The 16,538-nt window shown below is 38.7% G+C and overlaps 1 protein-coding gene across 5 annotated transcripts in view; it reads right to left on the bottom strand.

The window, feature by feature from the left end:
* Positions 1-16,538, bottom strand: part of LOC127674807 (uncharacterized) — a 41,709-nt gene that overhangs the window by 4,862 nt on the left and 20,309 nt on the right. For 2 of the 5 annotated variants that reach the window (XM_052170542.1, XM_052170541.1), the window contains exon 2: positions 8,351-8,469. The exons of the other annotated variants lie outside the window; for them this stretch is intronic. The gene's annotated coding sequence lies outside the window, so the exon portion shown is untranslated. The remainder of the gene's footprint in view (positions 1-8,350; positions 8,470-16,538) is intronic. 5 annotated transcript variants of the gene reach the window in all.

Raw genomic sequence — 16,538 nt, 5'->3', positions numbered from 1 at the left:
CTCTGGGAACACTGACAATTCTAGTAGTCTTTCCTATTATAACTACAGCTCTTTGGCATCTGTCATGGATAGAGGCCAAGGAACAGAACAGGAACTGGATTTTTTAAAACTGAGCTTCATTTCAGAGAGCTGGCAGTCTCTGGGAAAATAGGGGATTAATATACTAAGAAGTCTGTTTCCCAGGGTGACAAGATGATTCTGTGGGTAAAGCACTTGCTTCCCAAACTTAAATTCAATCCCTGAGATCCACTTGCTGGAAGAAGAAAATCAGCTCCAACTTGTCCAAGCTGTCCTCTGACCTCCACACGGTGAAATCATGACCTCTCGCACATAAATAATAATACATTTAAATTTTTTAAATTTATCTTTCATTTCATCTATAGCAGGCAGATTTAAAGGAAGGGGGTAGACAAAGCTACTTATTTTTGCCCTCTGGCTCATTATAAACCATTGAGCCTCCATTTTAGCCATCGTGGCCCCTGATGCACCATGATCCAGTATAACGCCATTTATCCTTTATATGTCTATGGGCAGCACAAATTGGACTTAATGGGTATAAAACAGCAAAAATGGAGTAGGACCCAAGGATTGGTGGGTGAGTAGAGAAGGCTGTCGGTATTGGGAGGAGCTAAGGAAGAGATGTGAATATGATCAAAATATATTGTGCAACATTCTTAAAGAACTAATAAAATTACAAAAAATATTAAAGCATTTTATCCAATTCAACTGTGCTGGTACAAGGTGGGAGTGAAGCAACACTATTACAATATGGAAGGGAGTCCCTGTGCTTTTTATCATGTTTTGTTTTGTGAGGCAACTGGGGAAGGGAATAGAGTTCAAGACATAGTCTCATTCTGTAGCCCAGACTGGCCACAACTTTGCAGTGTAGTTAAGCTGATTTCAAACTTGCAATTCACATCCTTCAGCTCCCTGAGTGCTCAGATTGTAGGCTTGTTCAACTGCAGCTGGATCACTGGTAGTTTTTAAAGTAATAGAAGTTTTCCCAGTGTATCACACACCTTTAATCATTTGGGAGACTAAGACAGGATTGCCACCAGTTCAAAGCCTGTATTACTTAGTGAGCTCAAGCCAGCATATGCAAAAGAATAAGACATTGTTTCCACAAAGGAACTAATGGTAACAATGAAAAAGAATAAAGTAATAGAATTAGCAGTTGAATGTAACCTATTTTCTAGACAATGATCCAAGTTTTAAGTCATTTCCACAGTGGTCAATGATGGAGCTTATTAAATCTAAAGATGATGACAGTACCATGAAGCAATTAAAGAATCCCCACAAAAGCCATTATTCAGGAAACAGCCCAAATAAGGAAAGATAACAAACACATTACTTCTACTTTCTAATAAAAAATAGTAGATTTCATTGTAGATCCCTTCCAGTAGAACTAACTCAAGTTCTAGGGATTTAACGGGATCTAGTTAAAAACTTTTTAAAGATTTTATTTATTTTTATTTTATACGTATTATTTTATTCATTTACTTATTTTTTTTTTACTTTATGAGAGTTTACCTGTATGTATGTCTGTGTTCCCAGTGTCTACAGTGTCCATGAAAGCCATTTAAGCAGTGAGCCATACCTTTGCCCCCACCCCCCACCCCAAGAAATGAAATTTAAAGAAAACAGAATGCTTTATGAGGTCCCATTTGTCAATTCTTGATCTTAGAGCATAAGCTATTGGTGTTCTATTCAGGAACTTTTCCCCTGTGCCCATGTCCTCCAGGGTCTTCCCCAGTTTTTTTTTTTTTTCATTTAGTTTCAGTATGTCAGATTTTATGTGGAGGTCCTTGATCCATTTGGAGTTGAGCTTGGTACAAGGAGATAAGAATGGATCGATTCGCGTTCTTCTGCATGCTGACCTCCAGTTGAACCAGCACCATTTGTTGAAAAGACTATCTTTTTTCCACTGGATGCTTTCAGCTCCTTTGTCGAGGATCAAGTGACCATAGGTGTGTTGGTTCATTTCTGGATCTTCAATCCTGTTCCATTGATCTGCTTGCCTGATATTGTACCAATACCATGCAGTTTTTATCACTATTGCTCTGTAGTAAAGTTTAAAGTCTGGGATACTGAATCCCCCTGAAGTTCTTTTACTGTTGAGAATAGATTTAGCTATCCTGGGTTTTTTGTTATTCCAGGTGAATTTGAGAATTGCTCTTTCTAGCTCTATGAAGAACTGGGTTGGGATTTTTATGGGAATAGCATTGAATCTGTAGATTGCCTTTGGCAAGATGGCCATTTTAACTATATTAATCCTGCCAATCCATGAGCATGGAAGGTTTTTCCATTTTCTGAGATCTTCTTCGATTTCCTTCTTCAGAGTTCTGAAGTTCTTGTCATATAGGTCTTTCACTTGTTTGGTTAGAGTCACCCCAAGATACTTTATGCTGTTTGTAGCTATTGTGAAGGGGGTCATTTCCCTAATTTCTTTCTCAGTCTGCTTATCCTTTGAATATATAAAGGCTACTGATTTGTTTGCGTTGATTTTGTAGCCAGCCACTTTGCTGAAGTTGTTTATCAGCTGTAGGAGTTAAAGTTTCTGTAAGGCAAAGGATACCGTCAAAAGGACAAAACGTCAACCAACAGACTGGGAAAGAATCTTCAGCAACCCTAAATCCGACAGAAGGCTAATATCTAATATATACAACGAACTCAAGAAAGTAGAACCCAGAGATCCAAATAACCCCATTAAAAAGTGGGGTATGGAGCTAAACAAAGAATTTTCACATGAAAAACTTCGGAGAGCTGAGAAGCACCTTAAGAAATGTTCAACATCATTAATCATTAGGGAAATGCAAATCAAAACAACCCTGAGATTTCACCTCACACCAGTCAGAATGGCTAAGGTCAAAAACTCAGGAGACAGCATGTGTTGGAAAGGATGTGGAAAAAGAGGAACACTCCTCCACTGCTGGTGGGATTGCAAGATGGTGCAACCACTCTGGAAATCAGTCTGGCGGTTCCTCAGAAAACTGGGAATATCACTTCCTGAGGACCCTGTTATACCACTACTGGGCATATATCCAGAGGATTCTTCAGCATGCAATAAGGACACATGCTCCACTATGTTCATAGCAGCCCTATTTGTAGTAGCCAGAAGCTGGAAAGAACCTAGATGTCCTTCAACAGAGGAATGGATACAAAAAATGTGGTATATTTACACAATGGAGTACTATTCAGCCATTAGAAACAATGAATTCATGAAATTCTTAGACAAATGGATGGAGCTGGAGAACATCATACTAAGTGAGGTAACCCAGTCTCAAAAGATCAATCATGGTATACACTCACTGATAAGTGGATATTAGCCTAGAAACTTGGAACACCCAAGACATAATCCACATATTAAATGATGTCCAAAAAGAATGGAGGAGTGGTCCCTGGTTCTGGAAAGACTCAGTGCAAGAGTATAGGGGAATTCCAGAACAGGGAAGTGGGAAGGGGTGGATGGAAGAATAGGGGGACGGAAGAGGGCTTATGGGACTTGCGGGGAGTGGGGACCCAGAAAAGGGGAAATCACTTACAATGTAAATAAAAAATAAAATAAAAAAATGAATATTAAAATAAAAAAGAAATAAGAGCAAAAAAAAAAAAGAAAGAAAAGAAAACAGAATGCTTTTGCCATAGCCTGCTAAACATGTCATTATATTTTGATTGCTGGAGAGATATAACTTCATGGGCTCAAAGTAAAATGAGCACCTTACTGATAAGCCTCAACTCTACACTGCCCTTTCCTGTATAAGCAAGGAGCAGAAGGCCCAGAATGTGTCTATGATAAGAGTGAGCAGGCCTTAAATTCAAGAAGAAATCATAGTGTGCCCAAAAAGATCACGAGGGACTTAGTATCTTCTGCATCTTCTGGCTTACCACCAACCTTTAGCAAATACCCAACTGTGATGCCTTTCAAAAGAAATCTAACCAAGTGTAGTCCATTCCCTAGCCTGCCTTTCATTAAAATAATCTAGAAAAGAATTTGATGTTAACAGCTGGGTGGAGGAGCTGGCCACTTCTGTATTTGTTCCTTGTTGCAAATGACTATGAGAAGTTTCCTAGGATATGAATCCGCTGGGAAAATGGTTAGCTCAACAGAGCTATTCAGAGGCCTTCCAATAAAGCAGCTTAGAGTGACATGATTATGAAATTGCATGCCATGTTTCAAAAAGACATTGTAAATGGCAATAAACTATTTGGCTTCCTGAAGCAATTTTAGGTATGGACCATGCCAAGAAATAGGCTGGTTGGATATCTAGAGTAGATGGGCTTGTTCTGGCCTTTGTAGAGAAAGACTGGAAAGAGAACACTAAGGGGCCATGGTGAGAAACAGAATATTGAACCAGTGTGATGGTCGGTGGAATTAAGCAACTAGGAGCTAGGTTTGAGTCCCAAAACCCATAGTGGAAGATGCTGTCTAAAAGTTATCTTCTGATTTCCACTTGTGTGTGGTTTGTGTGTGACTTCTCTCACATATGCATATCATAACACACACACACACACACACACACACACACACGCAGACATATTAATTTTTTAAGACAACATATTCTTAATTCTCCTCTTTCTCCTCATTTTGTTACTACTGCTGCAATTACTTTATAATCCAGATGTTACTTCATATTCCTGTCTCTGCCTCCCATCTCACTAGGAGATGCTAAAGTGGCAGAGGTGTACTACCACTACTGGCTTCTATGTGGGTACATTCTAGGGATTGAGTTTGTGTTTTGGCTTGTGCAGCTAGCATTTTGTACACACATTTTCACTATATAAAATTTTAAGAGGATGTTATTTTGTTTTGCTTTGCTCCTTTTCTTTTTCCTTTCTTTTCCTTTCCCCTTTCTTTCCTTCCTTCCTTCTTTCCTTCCTTCCTTCCTTCCTTCCTTCCTTCCTTCCTTCCTTCCTTCCTTCCTTCCTTCCTTCCTTCCTTCCTTCCTTCCTTTCTATTTTTGTTGTTGGTGTTAAGTGTTTATTTTTAGAAACTCTTGCTTTTTTCACTCTGATCTAGAACTTGCTAAACCAATTATCTATGTGCAGATGTATACAGGTATTTCTTCACAAGTCCACTCATGGACTGTAATATGAGCCAAGTTGGAGCTATAAAGCAAGACTGTTTCATCTTTGGCATGCCAGATACGTGGCTCATTGGTTAAGTGGCTTTCTTGGATACTGCATATATTTGCTGGATGTGGATAGGCATGCAGATAAACACTCATACACATAAAATAGAAATAAGTAAAATGTTTAAAAATTAAAAATAATAAAGCTCTGGCTGGAGAGATGGCTCAGTGGTTAAGAGCACTGATTGCTCTTCCAGAGGTCCTGAGTTCAAATCCCAGCAACCACATGGTGGCTCACAACCATCTATAATGGGATCTGATGTCTTCTTTTGGTGGGTCTGAGAGGAGTGACAGTGAACTCACATAAAATAAATAAGTAAATCTTTAAAAAATGAAAATAATAATAAAGCTCATCTCTTGGGACTACATTTTGATTTTGTATTTAACTATATCCTGCTAAAGTCATGGAACACTGATTAGTTCTACTGAGAGGGATCTATAATGTGTCTACTAATTTTAATGAGAAAATAGAAGGAATATGTTGCTATCTGTCCTTATTTGGGATGTTTCCTGAGCAATAGCTTTGGGTGGGGGTAGTTCTCGGGTCAATAATTGTAAACAAGGCAAGTTCACTTGTGAAAACAGTCTTACTTTGGCTATCATCTGTGGCCTCTTAAATATACTTGAGGTATTCTACTACCCTTCCGTTTTGCAGCCACCTATATATGGAATGCTTCCACTTTGAGTGCCAGACATATACATTTTTTTCTCTTCTTCCCAATTTAGAATTTGGTTTAGAATTTAAAATTTGTTATTCAGAATACAAGATGGACAGAGAAAGATAATATAAATGTGTTCTGTTATTGCATCTCTCTCTCTCTCTCTCTCTCTCTCTCTCTCTCTCTCTCTCTCTCTCTCTCTCTCTCTCTCTCTCTGTTTTTACAAGACCGGGTCTTACATGTCTCTGGCTAGCCTTAGACATTTGCGGCTGAAGAACTTAATGCTTCTTTTTCCATCTCCTAGACACTCAGATTATAAGCTTCTTACCTAGTTCTGTCTCAAGACATTATCATTCAAGAGGCTAGGAAGATGGCTCGCTGGGTAAAGTACTTCCTGAGTAAGTATAAGGATCTAAGTTAGGATCATGATTACCTCTCAAAAACCAGACACAGTGCTATAATGGGAGGATGGGAGGAAGAGATGGGCAGAGCTAGGAGTTCACTGGCCAGTCAATCTAGCTAAACAGCAAGCTCAAGTTTCAATGAGAGACTATTTCTCTCAAAAACCAATCAGTCAATCAATCAATCAATCAATAAAAAAAGTTCAAGTCATACTTGGTTACATACTTAGTTGGAGTCCCATCAAGGCTATAGTAGACCTTGTTTGAAAATAAAAAAAAAACAAAAACGAAAAATACAGAATCCAACAACCATTTTCAAAGCATTAATGTATTCCTATCGTCAAAATGTCTTTATCGGCTGATAAGATTTTATACTAATTGTTTATTCTTTCACAGTTTATTTTTTAAAAAATGAATAGTGCTATTGTAGATGTTGGTATGCATGCATGTGTCTACAATAGCATTGTTCATAATAGCCAAAAGCTTTTTTTTTTTTAAAAAAAAATCTAAATGTCGTTAGCAGATGAGTTAATAGACATGATATATGTGCTTATAGTAGAAGATCACTCAGTTAGTCATCAAAGGGAAACAATTACCAATACACTATATATATATATATATATATATATAAAACGTTTTAAAAGCATGATGCTATCTGAAAGAAGCCCATCATTATAGGTCATGTTCTTCATGATTCCATTTACATGACATTTCTAGAATCTACAAATTCACAGAAACTGATAGCAGATTGATAGTCACCAGGATCTATAAGGAGAAGGGATTGAAGATTAAATTCTGTTTTTGCTTTGGGTTGAGGATACCACCCCAAGCAATATAATATGATTATGTCTACCTATGTTATAATGAAACTTTATTTGTGGACACTGGCATTTTACTTTGAAACAATTTTCAAATGTCACGAAATATTCATCTCTTTTTTTCATTTTTTAAAATAAAGTCTTTGAAAGATATAAAAAGCATTATAGAAAAACTATATAAATCTAAGCAGTCAGGTGGGATTTAGTGTGAGTCCAGAATTTACTGGGCCCCATCCTTACTAGAAGGCAAGCAACAAAGGGTAGCATTCTAGAGAGAAAAGGTGAAGCCGATTTTTATTTCCAATGTACAGTGGAAGATGAGGAGAGGATAAGGGAAGAAGGATAGACATAAAGTATTCAACTTTTCATCATGGTTTGTCTACATAGGGATATCTGCAAATTCCTCTTCTCTCTAGACTGAGATAACAGCTCCAATAAAAAAAGAACTTATTAGCCCATGGCACTTTGGAATGCTTTTGAAAGTACACTTAACTTCTAAGGGTTCATATAAACAAGCCAGAAAGTTACAAAAGGGAGCAGCAGCAGAAATACCCTGAATTCTTTCTTTTAAGATTTATTTATTTTATTTTATGTGTATGAATGTTTTGCCTCCACGTATGTCTGTGCACCACTTTTTGTGCCTGGTGCACACAGAGATCAGAAGATTCTGATTTTCCTGCAAGTGAAGCTATAGATGGTTAGGAACAACCTTAGTGGTAACTGGAAACTGAATCTAGGTCCTTTGCAAGAGCAGAAAGCCCTCTTAACTGCTGAGTTCTTTCTCTAGCCCCTTCCCCACTACCCTCAACTTCTTTTTCATTTCAGAATGTGATGTGATTTGAAATCAACTTCAGGAGGCTTTGTATGTCAGCACCCTTTAAAATCATGTGCTCAAAGAGCTTCCCTACAAGTCATTCAGTGGCAAACCACCTGCCAACCTTCTTGGTCCAAGAATGTTGCAGATTTGCCAACATGAGCTAAATGCAAGACCTGATTGATACCATTTAGTTTTAATAAATTGACTCTGATTTAATTTTTAAAACTTATTTATGTTTTCTTTTAAACTTTTATTTATTTGTTTATTTATTTGTTTGTTTATTTGTTTATTTATTTATTTATTTATGGTTTAACAGGGTCTCGAGTAGACCATATTACAGGCTACCCTTGATCTCCTGAGCCATTTATCTGCCTTTAAATCTCCTGAGTGCAGGGATTATAGGTGTGTATCATCAGGGGCAGTTTCCTTCTCTTGAATGCATTTGTTTTTGAGTTTTACTGCTGTGAACATACACCATGACCAAGGCAACTCTTATAAGGACATCATTTAATTGGGGCTGGCTTACAGTTTCAGAGGTTCAGTCCAGTATCATCAAGGTGGGAGCATGGCAGCATCAGGCAGTCAAGGTGCAGGAGGAGCTGTGAGTTCTCCCTCTTCATCTGAAGGCTGATAGAAGACTGGCTTCTAGGAAGTTAGGAAGAGAGTCTTCAAGGCCATGCCCGCAGTGGCACACTTGGTCCAACAAAGCCCCACCTACTCCAACAAGGCCACATCTCCTAATAGTGCCACCTCCTGGGCCAAGCATATTCAAACCACCACAGCAATTAAACCCAAATCTGAGTATGATGCTAGTACACTCAAATGGGTTAATAAAACCTTTTGATTTTCAACTTGCATCCTATAAAATAAATGAAGATATTCAAGATTAAAAAAGTAAAGAATGGGCTAACGTCCACTTATCAGTGAGTGCATACCATCAGTTTTCTTTAGTGATTGGGTTACCTCACACAGGATGATATTCTCTAGTTCCATCCATTTGCCTAAGAATTTCATGAATTCATTGTTTCTAATGGATGAGTAGTACTCCATTATGTATATATACCACATTTTCTGTATCCATTTCTCCGTTGAGGGATATCTTGATTCTATTCAGCTTCTGGCTATTATAAATAGGGCTGCTATGAACATAGTGGAACATGTGATCTTATTACATGCTGAGAAATCCTCTGGGTATATGCCCAGCAGTGGTATAGCAGGGTCTTCCGGAAGTGTCATGCCCAGTTTTCTGAGGAACCCCCAGACTGATTTCTAGAGTGGTTATACCAGCTTGCAACCCCACCAGCCCAGAACCTTGGAATACCCAGGAAACATATCAAATGATGCCCCTGGTCCTGGAAAGGCTCAGTGCAGCAGTGTAGGGGAATACCAGGACAGGGAAGTGAGAAGGTGTTGATTGGGGAACAGGGGGAGAGAAAAGGGCTTATGGGACTTTCAGGGAGGGGGGGTCCAGGAAAGGGGAAAACATTTGAAATGTAAATAAAGAATATATCAAATAAAAAAAGAAAAAAGTAAAGGATGAAAATTACTTTGATGATATATTTCTTTCAGTCTCTTAATGCACAAATAATTTGATGCTTTAATTTTATTTACAGGCAACAAAAAGACACAAGAAAATAAAACTTTATTAATTTTTAATGCCAAATATTTACATTTAATGTTGCCTATCTGGGACTTTTTGGTTTTTGAGTTTAGATGAGGTTTCATATAGAGTAGCCTGGCCTTAAACTGGCTAGATAGCCAAGTCTGACCTTGAACTTCTCCTAATCTCCCTGCTTGGCCTCCTGAGTGATGGCAGTAGATACTTGGATCACAATGCTTGGCTTCAATTATTTTTAAAGTGTGTAATTTCAGGATGCAATGACACCCAGTTTTAATTCTCCCATATAGAAGGAAAAGGATTGTAAATTCGAGGCCAACCTGATCAATATAGCAAATTCTAGGACAGCTAGGGCTACATAGAGAGACCCTGTCTATAAATAAATAAATACATACATAAATAAACAAATAAATAAATGTAGCTAATATGTTGACTGATAGTTGCAAACGGCTAGCTTTAGAACATTTTCTTCATTCCAAAGGAAACCCATATCTGTTAATAGTTATCATCCCCTCAGTCCCAAGCACACTCTAAGGTACTTTTTGGTTCTGGTTTCAGCTATTCTAGACATTCCTAATAGAAAAAAAAAATCATACAATTTGTGATCTTCTGTGACAGGCTACTTTCACTTAGCCAAAGACTTTTAAAGTGAACCCATTTAATAATTTGAATTAGTACTTCCCTTTTAAAGCTGAATATTAATGACTCTACTCTATTATCTATCACTTTTTATTTGCTGTTCACCTATTAATAATGGGGCTTGTGTCCTCATTGTGATAGATACTGTTAATTGATAACACAACCGAATCTAGAATCACTGGGAGATGGGTGCCTAGGCGTGCTTATGATTTCAAATACATCAATTGCTGTGGGAAGACCCCGTTTAACTATAGGCAGGGCTATTCTCTGGGCAAGGGGTCCTGGAATATATAAACAAAGAAAGCAAGCTGGGCAGGGTGCATCCATCACTCTGCCTTCTAATTGCGAATACAATGTGACCAGCTACTTTATATTTCTCTCTTCTTGACTTTCCACCATGACAGACTGCACCCTTGAACTGTGTCCAGAAGCCCCTTTCCCCTCCTTGGCTATGACAAATAATATCACTGTGACCATTTGTATGGATGTTTTCTCTGCAGATGCATGTTTTGCTTTCTCTTGGGTATAACTCCCAGGAGAGTAATTGCTGAGCTACGTTACAGGCAAACAGCTTTAGAAAGTGGCTCTATGTTTTTACATCCCTAGCAACAGTGTGTGAAAACTAGGCAGAGTGTGCTTCATGCCTCTACTCCTAGCACTGAGGAAACTGAAATAAGAAGATTCTCACTGAATTCCAGGCTAGCCTGAACTATATAGTGAGATCAAGGTTATCCTGAGCTATACAATAAGATAGAAAATAAAAAAGGAAGCAACACAAAACAATAATAAGCAGTGCATTTGAATTGCAGCTTGTCACCCTCACCAGCGCTAGTTTTCCTGCTTTGTTTAAATGAGATTTGCTGTTATGGGTGTGGTTTTTATTCGCATTTCCCTAATGACTCATTATGTTGAACAACTTCTCTCATGTGGATATTAGCTATTTGAAAAGCTACTTTGGAGAGATGTCTATTTAAAATCTTATTCCTTTTTAATTTCTTGGTTTTTCTGCTTTTCTTTTGAGACATGGTTTCCCTATGGAGCCCAGGCTGGTCTGCAACTTGTTATTTTCACTTAGCCTCCCAAGTACTGTATTATAGGCTTCATGTATCTTTCTTATGTATTCATTCATTTATTCATTCATTCATAGCCAGGTCTCAGGAATCTCAGGCTGGCTTCAAACTCCATATGTAACCAATGACAATCATGAACTTCCAATCTTCTTGCCTGTTCCCAAGGGCTAGGAATAAAGATGTAGCACCACATTCAGTTTGATTCTGTTGTAGGGATCAAACCCAGGGTTTTGCACTTGCCAAGCAAGCACTCTGCCGACTAGGCTGTTAATCCATTTCAAACCCCTCCTCACCTTGTGTTATGACTTCTATATCTCTCTTTTGAGCTTCTTACTTAAAGCCTCAGCTTTCCACCCCCTATGAATTTGTAAGTTTCATGAGCTGCTACATACCCTGTACCCAACAAGGGGTCTGGAACACGGTAGACACCCCATCAATGACATGACTAATTGAATTATCTGCTTCCTCACTATGTAAATTCAGTCTTCAGAAATAACAGGAAAGCCATGCTTCTATCTATAGATTTGTCTCTTCTGAGCTCATTGAATCTCTGTACAATCAGTTTCAAATTCTGATAGCATCTCACTTGGGGGTAACAAGGACATGCACTCCATTTAATATTTGTATGTGCATTTAGTTTTGATGGTACTATTGTAAGAAATACTAGAATGCACCTTTTCTAATCAAATACTATAAAGCTTCTGTTGTAAGACAAGGAATTCAAATATATATTTTTGTCTTCTGTACCTTGTATGACTTTTATGCAAAAGTTTTAATCTCCTGGCTAGAAACACTTTGTTCATATGAAAGCTCCCAGCTACATTCCAGGAATTTGGTGGCCCAGAGCAGTGACCCTTTTCCCCTTAGAGCAACAGCCCTTTCCCCCTCCCTCCTTCATTTCCTCTGCACAAATTCTTTTCAGACTAGCCAATCAAATAAGACTCCAAGGTCAGACCTCAGTCAAAGAGGAAATGACACAGATACCACCTGTGTTAGAATAAAACCACGTGCACTTCCTGTCTCTATGTGTTCATTCCTCTGAGCACAACCTCTTGATCAAGAGTGAAATTTGCCTTGTTCCTGCCCTGGTCTCTTTCTTTTTGAGTGTGAAATGTATTTTTAACATGGAGGCAGGAACTGGGGGCCACTAGCATGTTAGGCAGGCATTCTACCATCTAACTACCCCTGCTTTAAAAAGCCTCTTTCTACTTTCAGTATCAAAAGATTGGGTTGAGATGAACGGATGAATCCTAGCTCCATGAACTGGATGTCCCTGTGACCCTTTTACCCATACCTATGCTGCTTAATTCTCTGACATTCCACAGTACATCAGAGCTGAAGGAAAAGGGAGGTGGTGATGACTGTGTTCTAAAAACATGTTCGTTCAGAGTAACGTGGGAGGGGGTGGAGATTGAATGATCTTTGCTTGGCTTGAGCTTGACAAGTCTATCCCACAGCACTTTGCAAAATAGTCCTGAAGCTTAATCAAATAAAACAATTGCACACAACATTTGGCTTAAAAAAAAAAAGAGTTCCTCTGAACTATTCAGACAGTAATAAAAAAAAGGTTATGAAAGAATGCTTTGGGTTTTTATGTTGAAAATCAGACCTCACACCCACTGGTTCTTCTTCTTGCTTGATTGCACAAGCACTTCAAGATCTGTGAAACTGGGTCAGCGTGATGTGTAAGCAAGCCTCATGGTGCGAGTTCAATCCCCAGGACCCATACAGTAGAAGGAAAGAACCGACTCAAGTTGTCCTCTGTTCTCTGTAAGCACACTGCTGGGATCAACAACAGTACACATGATTAATTAATTAACTCCAGTTTTTTTTTTTTTTAACCTAGGTCATCTCAAAGGAAGGTCAACGTTGTAAAAATCAAGAATTCAGTGAACTAAGGGGGAAATGAGTACTGGCTAAGATCATCTAGGTCCACTAATATCCACTAATATTTGAATAAATGTGCATATTGTATTATAATTACAATGATAATGATGTTTCAAGTTTACTTTAGTTGCGTGAGTGTTTTGCCTACATGTATGCCTGTGTATAACACGTTGTGACTAGTGCCCACAGAAGCCAAAAGAAGGAGTCCAATCCCCTAGAATGCAGTTGCAGATGATTGTGAGTTATCTGGTTGGTGCTGGGATTCTAACTCAGGTCCTGGGGAAGAACAGAACATACGTTCAACATTGAGCTGCCCTTTTATATTTTTCATCATGGCTCTTTTAGGCCAGGCACCCCAGGCTTGTCTTGAACTCCTTATGAACAAACACAAGGGTGATCTTATGTTTCAATGACATATTCCTTCCAGGTTTGATAGCTAGAGATGTACTGAGACAGATTTCAGGTGAACTATTCATGACTCTTGCAGTCTGCCATTTGAAGCTGCGCTAGATCTAACAACAACAGTAATTCTTTACTTTTAAATAAGTTAGAGGTGAGAGGTCTCTGAGATTAAAGCATAGGATTCTCTGAGTTTAGGACTTTCATGAAAGTACTAGTTAAAGTCATAACTAGTCATGACTCAGGAAGTTGGTCTTACGAGCAATTCCTTACCTCAGGATTGCTTCAGGCTAGGATCATAGTGCTTTAAGGAAAATACTAAATAGGATAGCAGATGTGACTCATCCCCTCTACTAGGACAGTAACTTTGTTTCTTTTCTGTTGCTATGATAAAATACCTTAATAGGAGTAACCTGAGGGAGAAAAGGATTATTACGTTCGCAATTCCACGTTACAGAACATCATGGCAGAGAAGCCAAAGGGGTAGGAGGTTGAATCAGCTGGTCCCATCACATTCATAACCAGAAAGGAGAGAGTCACAAACACATGCTGTTCAGTTTAGTGGCTCCATTTTATACACCAGGGTCCCTGCCCAAGCAACAGTCCTTCCCACAGTTAAGTGTTCTTACATTGGTTTAATTTATTCAAGACAATTCCCAAGAGGCATTGTGCTATATTAATACTAATCTACACGGCCCTCATAGTGTGCTCAGAGGCCTGTCTCCAAGGTGTCAGTTTGGCAATTAATATTGACCCTCATTAGCAGCATCTTGATTTAACATTTTGAACTCCAGATCCTCCCTGACTTTTCAAGATCTGGCTGGGATGATACATATATCCCATCACTCTCATATATTGTCTTCTGGGGGTTGAACTCATAGTCTCCTGTATGCTACACACTCTAGCAACTGAAGTATTATTGCCTTAGCCCATTTTTATATTTTTCAATAGCTGAAATGTCAGTATAAGAATTCTCATCACTTGGCAGAGACAGGCAGAAAACAAAATAGCACAAATGAAACCGCCCCATCATTGTTTCAACAGTAAGTAGAGCTGGGCGTAGCTATGCATGCTTCATGAGACCCCGGTCACAAAGGTAAGCAAATAAAAAATTAGAATAAAACAATCAAATTATGTATAAGCAGCAAACTTGTGAACAAATTCATACTAAGAGAGCTGGAGGCAATGGATGATTTTAATTTACTTCTTCCTTCTTTGTCTTATTTTTGGTTTTGAGACAGGGTCTCACTGTGTAGTCTAGGCTAGCCTTAACCTCACCATACAGCTTAGTCTGACCTTGAACTTCCAATATTCCTCCTAACTCAGCTCCCTGCATGGTGTAACTATAGGCATTAGCTACCACGGCTGACCAACTTTCTCTTAATACATGTGGACTTTAATTTTTTTCTACAGTGAAAGGATAGGAATTAGACAATGTCTCACACAATAACAATGATATACATACAGACACAAGGAAAGAAGATGCTGTGTTCACAGTCAGTGCGGTGCGGTGCCTAGGACCTAGAGCAAAGAGCCCCTGACAGACTGTCTCACTCTGCTCTGCCCGAGGGCTCCTCCCTCCTCCCCGCTGGCCCTGTTCTGTCTGCTGATCTTGTGAGTCATCCTTTGCTCTATTTCCCACCACACCCAATCCCCTGGGTGAGTTACTGCTCACTTCCTTGACTTAAAGTTGTTGTCCACAGTAGATCGAAGTTCACCCTGTAGACATTTTACTCAGCATTACAGTTACTAAGCTACTCTTTTCTACCATGGAGTTATTATCTACTCTGACAATTCATGCAATCCTTGCATGTCCTCCTCCATTCTATAGTACTGCAAATATGCCTTCTGCACATATCTGAAAAGTCCCTCTCTGTAGGGATTGTATGGACTTCCCTAACTTCTATCATAAGAATAAACAGCTTCTGATCTGGTCCTGGATGAAAACAATGCCCGCCTATAATCCTCTATCAACCATCTTCAATGCCTCTTCTTTCAATGCCTCTTCTGTCTTTCCTTTCTATCACCACCCTTTTGAGACGATAGAGGTTTAAATTAACAAACCTCTACTGCTAAAATAATGAAGTACTGAAAATAACCTAGCTGTGCAACCAAAGGGGATGAGGTGAGAAGCAATATTGCAAGTGTTATGAGCTTAGACTCCGGGGGAGCAGGAGAGCTAACAGTAAAGTACTTGCTTGGCAAATATGAGATCCTAAGAGTTCAGCCCTTAGAACCCGTGTTAGAAAAATGGCTAAGAATTGGAGGGGAATGTGATCAAAATACATATGTGAAATTCTCAATTAATAAAAAATATCGTTATAAATTGAGTGCAGTGATATATCCCTTAACACTGATTATCTTGAGGCAGCCAGACTGACCTACATGGTGAGGTCTCAGGCTAATGAGAATCTTTGTCTCCAACAGATGGACAAATGCCAAAAAGAACCCTCCAACATGCCCCCAAACAGAATTAAAAGAACAAGTTTCAGTATTGCAGGACAGCACATGTAATTATTGTACTTTTTTATGTTACTGAGACAGGGTCTCACTCTGTAGCCCAGGCTGGTATGAAACACATAATTTCACCCAAGCTGATCTCAAATTCATGGGAAACCCACCTGCCTCAGTTTCCCCAGTGACAGGATTACAGAAAACCACACACAGCTTTGTTCCCATTTTTTAACATTTGTAGATCATCTACATAGGTGGGTTCAGTTATATTGCTATTAGTAGTTTCTAGAAGATAGTTTTAAGAGTTTCTCTTCTTATCTAATATTTTGTGTTAATTATGAATGGCTTAAGTGTTTTAGAGTAAAGAAAATAATTTTCCACTTGCCTCATAGGATTCCCTAGCTTCAAGTTTCAGGTCCCATTAATATGGGAGGCACATATGTTTTAGACTGCTGTTTATTTGCTTGCCCTGCTTTGGGGGTGAACTATATTTAGATAGAAGTTGACCATTTTGGTTTTACTCTACTTACAAATTTGTTTCCTTCAGTATCTATTTTCATGTAACCTTAAGGGAGCACAGTTCAGCTCAGGCAAGCAAGAGGATATAGGTATTTTGCCTTCTGGTTCATCAAGTAACAGTTTTGGGC

The sequence above is a fragment of the Apodemus sylvaticus genome, chromosome X (assembly GCF_947179515.1).
Source record: "Apodemus sylvaticus chromosome X, mApoSyl1.1, whole genome shotgun sequence".
Taxonomy (NCBI): domain Eukaryota; kingdom Metazoa; phylum Chordata; class Mammalia; order Rodentia; family Muridae; genus Apodemus; species Apodemus sylvaticus.
Note: the sequence above shows the minus strand (reverse complement) of the source record. Positions and strands in the feature narration are given on the sequence as shown.